The 6,464-nt window shown below is 44.2% G+C and overlaps 1 pseudogene; it reads right to left on the bottom strand.

The window, feature by feature from the left end:
• Positions 1-647: 647 nt before the first annotated feature.
• Positions 648-5,653, bottom strand: LOC132772570 (ammonium transporter Rh type A pseudogene; annotated as a pseudogene).
• Between the last annotated feature and the right edge of the window lie 811 nt (positions 5,654-6,464).

The following is a 6,464-nucleotide window of genomic DNA, read 5'->3' as shown; positions in this document are numbered from 1 at the left end:
AGTCTCTTGCAGATTTACAGAGACCACATGAATTTTGTAGGGTTTTCTTAAGGCATGGAAGACCTTAAGGCTTGTTTGGGTTCTAATAAGTTGGTGATCCATGGCAGGGAAGATCCATGGCTACAAGCCTATTGGTAGGGACAAACATGGGGCTACTATTTAGTCTTCCTTAAGAGCCAAAGGTCATTTTCACTTCTTTTCCAGCCCTATTTTCCTGTTCAGTTTTGAAATTTTCTGGTAGAAATATTAGCCAGTCCTCTACATCAGCTACATAGTTAATACAAATGACCTTTTGTATCTAGATATCGAAATCCATGAATTCTAGCCTCAAAAAATTAAATTAAATTAAAATTTAAAATCCTAAAAGCAAACCTTGATTACATTATATAAGGGACACCATTTGACTACACTATTGTATATAATTAGACTTGAGAATTATGCATTTTGATATCCTGGAATCAAACCTCAGTGCATCCCAAGGCTCACTGTACTTAATTAAGAGTAGTCACAAAATATACATTTGAAATATTTGAAATATTTGAAATATTTGGCCACATCATGAGAAGAAAAGAAAGCTTAGAGAAGACAATTATGATGGGGAAAATGAAAGGAAAAAGGAAGAGGGGCTGACCAAGGGCAAGATGGATGGATGGCATCATGGAAGTGACTGGATTGACCTTGAAGGAGCTGGGGGTGGTGACGGCTGACAGGGAGCTCTGGCATGGACTGGTCCATGAAGTCACGAAGAGTTGGAAATGACTGAACGAATGAACAACAACAATGAAATATACATTGTAGATTTAATGCCATTCAGCACCACTTTCACTGTTTGTTGCTTATCCAAAAAGAAAAGGCAGTGTTTTCCAAACTCTAGGAATAGGCCTGCTTGAAATCTTGCAATCCTTACACTTTGAATTTCTGGAACCAAATGTTCAGTTTTCTTGTTTTATTTCTGCTTTGACGTCACAAGGAGATGAAATGTGAAGTTTCAATGGCAAACGGATGTCCCCACTCTCCTGATCAAGACTCAAGGGATCCATTCGCTCTTGGATCTGAAAATAAAGGGCATCGTCAAAGCAGAGTTCGTCAGGCGGCTGGGCAAGAAAGGGCAATTTCAAGAGCAGTCCAGTGAGGAAGCCCCCCAAAAGGGACACGAGGAAGGAGAACCCAAGGCCTGCAGCCTGGAAGAGCGCTTGCTGAGAGGCACTCCTGGCCAAGTTCTCCCCAACCGAGGTTGCCTCCATGGTGATGTTCCTTGATGTTGGAGCACGTGGAGGGAAGACTTGGTAAAGCTGATGTCCATAGGCTTCGTCCGGCACTAACAAAATGGCTGCAATTCCACCCACGGCACCAATGAGTCCTGGTAAGCCATGGAGGTTGTGAATCCCACACTGGTCCTGCACCCGAACTTTGGTGGCCAGGAATGGTGTCATGTATTTGAAGCCAAGGATGCAGACCAAGGAGGAAACGATACCTAGGATGAATGCTCCGGCTGGAGTAATAGCCATATCGGCCACTGCCCCTATGGCCACTCCTCCGGCCAAGGTGGCATTCTGCAAATGAGCCACGTTCAGCTTGCCTTCCTTTTCCAGCAGACTGGAGGTTGCAAAAGAAACCACAGCACTGGCGCTGAGAGTAATCCATGTATGCAGCACAGCCCTGTGCTGGGCATCGCCTGGTTGGACAAGGACAGCAACAAAACTGGGCCAAAATACCCAAAGAAACACAGTTCCTACCAAGGAAAGAAGATCTGAGATGTAAGAAGGAGTCTCTTTTGGGTGCCCCAGTCGCAACCCTGGGCGGTAGAGAGCAATGGAGACACCCAACCCAAAATAGCAAGCAAAGACGTGGAGTGTGATGGTTCCTCCTACATCCACAGCCTGCAAGTAGCTCACTGTCACCCATTCGCAGGCCACATAAAGGGGGATTTCACAAAGGCTCATGAGAAGAAGCTGGATGGAGCTCGTTCGGCCCAAAATGGCCCCAGCAGAGATGAGGACAGTCACAGCTGCAAATTCGGCAGTGAGGATATTGTAAAGGCCAAGGTGAATCTTCCCATTTTGGGAGTGATGTACGAATCCTTGTAGGACCAGGGCCCACTGGGTGGAGAAGTTGGCCAAGAGGAAGTTGTTGGCCACAGCGCTGAATCCGTAGCCCTTCATGAAAGCCAGCAGCAAGCCCAGCCCAACCAACAGCATCAACTGGATGTCCTGGAAGAGGGAGAAGATGGCGTAGAGCTGGTTGGCAGCAGGGTCAACTTGGGAAGGCTGGGTAGCAGCATCTGTGTGTTCATCGTAGGTCACAAACAGGAGGAAGACCAGGAGCAGAGAAGTCTGGAAGAGGAAGAGCAAGAAGGGCAACCGGCAACGAAGACTGGTGGAGAACACCTTGGACATTTTCCACCAAGGTCCACAAAGAGGATCTGCATCAAGAAGCCAACCAAGAAGAAGAATATCAACAAAGCAAATTAGTAGGTCAATAAAACTCAACCTAGGGACAATTTCACCAATTCCTTCTGACATCTGTTGGGCTTAGTGCCTTGCCTGCTCTTGTTGTTGCTCTTGTTGTTAGCATGACAATTCTCTTCGTTTGAGACTCAAGGAGGCATACAATACAAATTTTTAAAGTACTGTCTTATGTTAGGGCAGTGTTTCTCAATCTTCCCAATGCTGCGACACCTTAATACAGTTCCTCATGTTGTGGTGACTCCCAACCATAACACTATTTGTGTTGCTACTTCATAACTGTAATTTTGCTACTGTTATTAATTATAATTTCAATATCTGATATGCAGGATGTATTTTCATTCACTGGAACAATTTTGGCACAAATACCCAATACACCCAAATTTGAATACTGGTGGGGTTGGGGGGGGGATTGATTTTGTCATTTGGGAGTTGTAGTTGCTGGGATTTATAGTTCACCTACAATCAAAGATCATTTTGAACTCTACCAACGATGGAATTGAAACAAACTTGGCACACTGAACCAAGAAAATGACCAAGAAAAATACTGGAAGGGTTTGGTGGGCATTGATCTTGAATTTTGGAGTTGTAGTTCACCTACACCCAGAGAGCACTGGGTGTAGGTGGACCAAACTTGGCACAAATACTCAATATGCCCAAATGTGAATATTGGTGCAGTTTAGGGAAAATAGACCTTGATATTTGGGAGTTGTACTTGCTGGGATTTATAGGTTATCTACAATCAAAGAGCATTCTGAACCCAACCAATGATAGAATTGTGTCAAACTTCCCACACAGACAGGGACGGCTCATCCATTACGCAAAGTAAGTGGTCGCAGTACACTTTTTTTTTTTTTACCAGGGGCGCAGAGGCACCTCTGTAAATGCCCCTCGACCACCACTTGAGGAGCGCCCCCTCGGCTCACAACAGCCCTAGCAGTCCGGGAGAAGCCTCAGCAACCTATTACGCAAAGTAAGCATTTGCAGTATAGTTGATTGTGCCCAGGGGCACTCTTGAGGCGCTCTTGGGGGAAAATAGACCTTGACATATGCGAGTTGTAGTTACTGGGATGTATAGTTCACCTACAATCAAAGAGCATTCTGAACTCCACCAATGATGGAATTGAACCAAATATGGCACACAAAACTCCCATGACGAACAGAAAATATATATCAGTGATTGGTGGGGGGGGGGGGGGGGTGCCAAAATGCTGTTTGCTTACCATTGAAAATTACCTAGGGCCGCCTCTGCACACACAACCCCCATGACCAACAGAAAATACTGTGTTTTATGATGGTCTTTCGTGACCCCTCTGACACCCCCCTTGCAACCCCTCCTAGGGGTCCTAACCCCCAGGTTGAGAAACACCTATCTACAGCCACATCTACACGGCATTTAATTTAATGTAGCTTAACTGCATAATGAAACTGCATTATATGGCAGTATAGATGGGACCTAAGTCCGCTGGCCTGATTCATGATTGACACCTGATGGAAATAAACATAAACTCGTCCAGGGATTCCTAGAGAAAACATCCAAAATAAATCCAAATAATCACATCTACATAAATCAAATCCCAAAAGTGGAGGGCTGGCAGTAAGTTATAATTCCAAAATGCAGAAGTTAAAAAGTGATTATACTATTGAAAGCATTCAAACCCATTCCAAACACAAACTATGAACACATTCATTTACTTGCACAAAGCAGTAGCACAACAAACAATACAGAGAAAATCCAGCACAATAGACAAGGTCCATCCTATCAAAACAATGAATCCTCGAAGGCCTGTTGAAACAGCAAAGTCTTTGCAGAAAGAGGGCAGGGAGTGTGCCATTCTCAGCTCTCTTGGAAGGGAGTTGTTGAATAGAAGTTGGCAATGGGCCGTTGAAGCCTCTCTTGCTCAAGAACTGGGTGTAGCTCCAAGCCTCTCCAATGGTTTGCCAAGGGAAAGGCTGGGAATTTAGTTGCAATTCCTCTTTGGTAGAAATATACCAGCATTTGCAAATTTCTTCCTATTCTGGAGGAAAGAGATTTGAGTTTTAAGCAATTGCAGGGGAAGAAATACAAACACTGGGACTTACAAGACTTACCTTGTATTAACCGTTTCTTTTAGTCTCTCTTAGGGTGCATCAATACTGTGTAATTAATGCAGTTTGGCACTACTGGAATCAAGGGAGTTATTGGTTTGCAAAGTCTTTGCCTTCTCTGTCAAGGACTATTGGTGCTGTACCAAACTACAACTCCCAGGATTCCATAGCATTGAGCCATGGAAGTTAAAGTGTTTAACTGTATTAATTCTACAATGGTTGTATTGGCGAAGGCTTTCATGGCTGGAATCACTGGGTTGTTGTGGGTTTTTCTGGGCTATATGGCCATATTCTAGAGGCATTTTCTCCTGACGTTTCGCCTGCATCTATGGCAAGCATCCTCAGAGGTAGTGAGGTCTGTTGGAAGTAAGAAAATGGGTTTATATATCTGTGGAATGACCAGGGTGGGGCAAAGAACTCTTGTCTGCTGGACCTAGGTGTGAATGTTTCAACTGACCACCTTAATTAGCATGTGATAGCTTGGCTGTGACTGGGGGAATCTTTTGTTGAGGGGTGATTAGATGTGCCTGATTGTTTAAACCTCTCAACAAAAGATTCCCCCAGGCACTGCCAAGCCATCAAATGCTAATTAAGGTGGTCAGTTGAAACATTCACACCTGGGTCCAGCAGACAAGAGTCCTTTGCCCCACCCTGGTCGCTCCACAGATATATAAACCCTTTTTCCTACATCCAACAGACCTCACTACCTCTGACGATGCTTGCCATAGATGCAGGCGAAACGTCAGGAGAAAATGCCTCTAGAACATGGCCATATAGCCCGGAAAAACCTACAACAACCCTCTACAATGGTTGCTTTTGCACTTTGAACTCAGTTTGCAGCGATGGAGGTAAGCTGAGCACAAAGGAGGAGAAGTGTGTGAGAGAAACCGGGACATTTTAAAAGTAGCTGGAAAAGTAAGATTACATACAATTAGGACTATTTCTCTCAAATCAGTTGCAAGGTATACTAGTTCTAAAATAGATTAACAAATCTCCCACCAACCGTTGTCCTTACAATGCCCTTACCTTTTTCCAGCAAAGGGGAAACACGGTTTGGACTTGGAACGTCAACACATCCAGAGTTGGGTTGAACGCCTGTTGCTCACTTTAGGGCCTTTTATAAACTTCCCATCAGGTATAACAGGTTTTGATTGGCCCAGTGCCAATCCTTAAAGAATCCTCCAGAGCCGGATAGTCTCTGGAATGCACTTCAAGGGCATCAGTCCCACTTAAACATCAGTATTTTAAAAGAATGAATGTCATTGCAGGCTTGAATTGAGATGGAGGGCTCTCCAGTATAAAGAGATATCATTCCCCAGGCTAAAGCTCCAGCACGTCAAGAAGCCTGGGTCAATACACTGCCTGTCTCACGAACAACCAGGAAAACAAAGATCAGATTAGTCCCTGGGAGTGCATCTACACTGTAGAATTGATGCTGTTTTTGTCAAAAAAAAAATATTAAAAATTAAATAGGTATTTTTTAATTACAAAAATGTGAGTCAAGGGTTAAATGGATGCAATGACTCAGCAAAAGCTGTAGTTCTACATAAGCAGGTGTGCCTGTGCTGTCATGCGCTGGGCCTATAGCAGTTGGCTTTTGAACAGGACGTGCTCTTTGTGCCCAGCGGGAAGCCAGGGTGCCTCAAGTGAGAGGCCCTAAGGATTTTCCTATACAGAGTCTTTAGAAGCTTGAAAGGTTTATTATTGCTTAATTCTTCAACCAACAATCAAATACTTAGGTTCTTGTAGGTTTTTTCGGGCTATAGGGCCATGTTCTAGAGGCATTTCTCCTGACGTTTCGCCTGCATCTATGGCAAGCATCCTCAGAGGTAGTGAGGTCAGAAGTACAAGAATATAAAAATGACAATCAGGATCCAACTCAAGAACTACAAGAACCTAATGATTCCAGCC

Source organism: Anolis sagrei, chromosome 4 (genome assembly GCF_037176765.1).
Source record: "Anolis sagrei isolate rAnoSag1 chromosome 4, rAnoSag1.mat, whole genome shotgun sequence".
Taxonomy (NCBI): Eukaryota; Metazoa; Chordata; class Lepidosauria; order Squamata; family Dactyloidae; genus Anolis; species Anolis sagrei.
The sequence above is the reverse complement of the archived record's forward strand: the minus strand, read 5'-3'. Positions and strand labels throughout refer to the sequence as shown.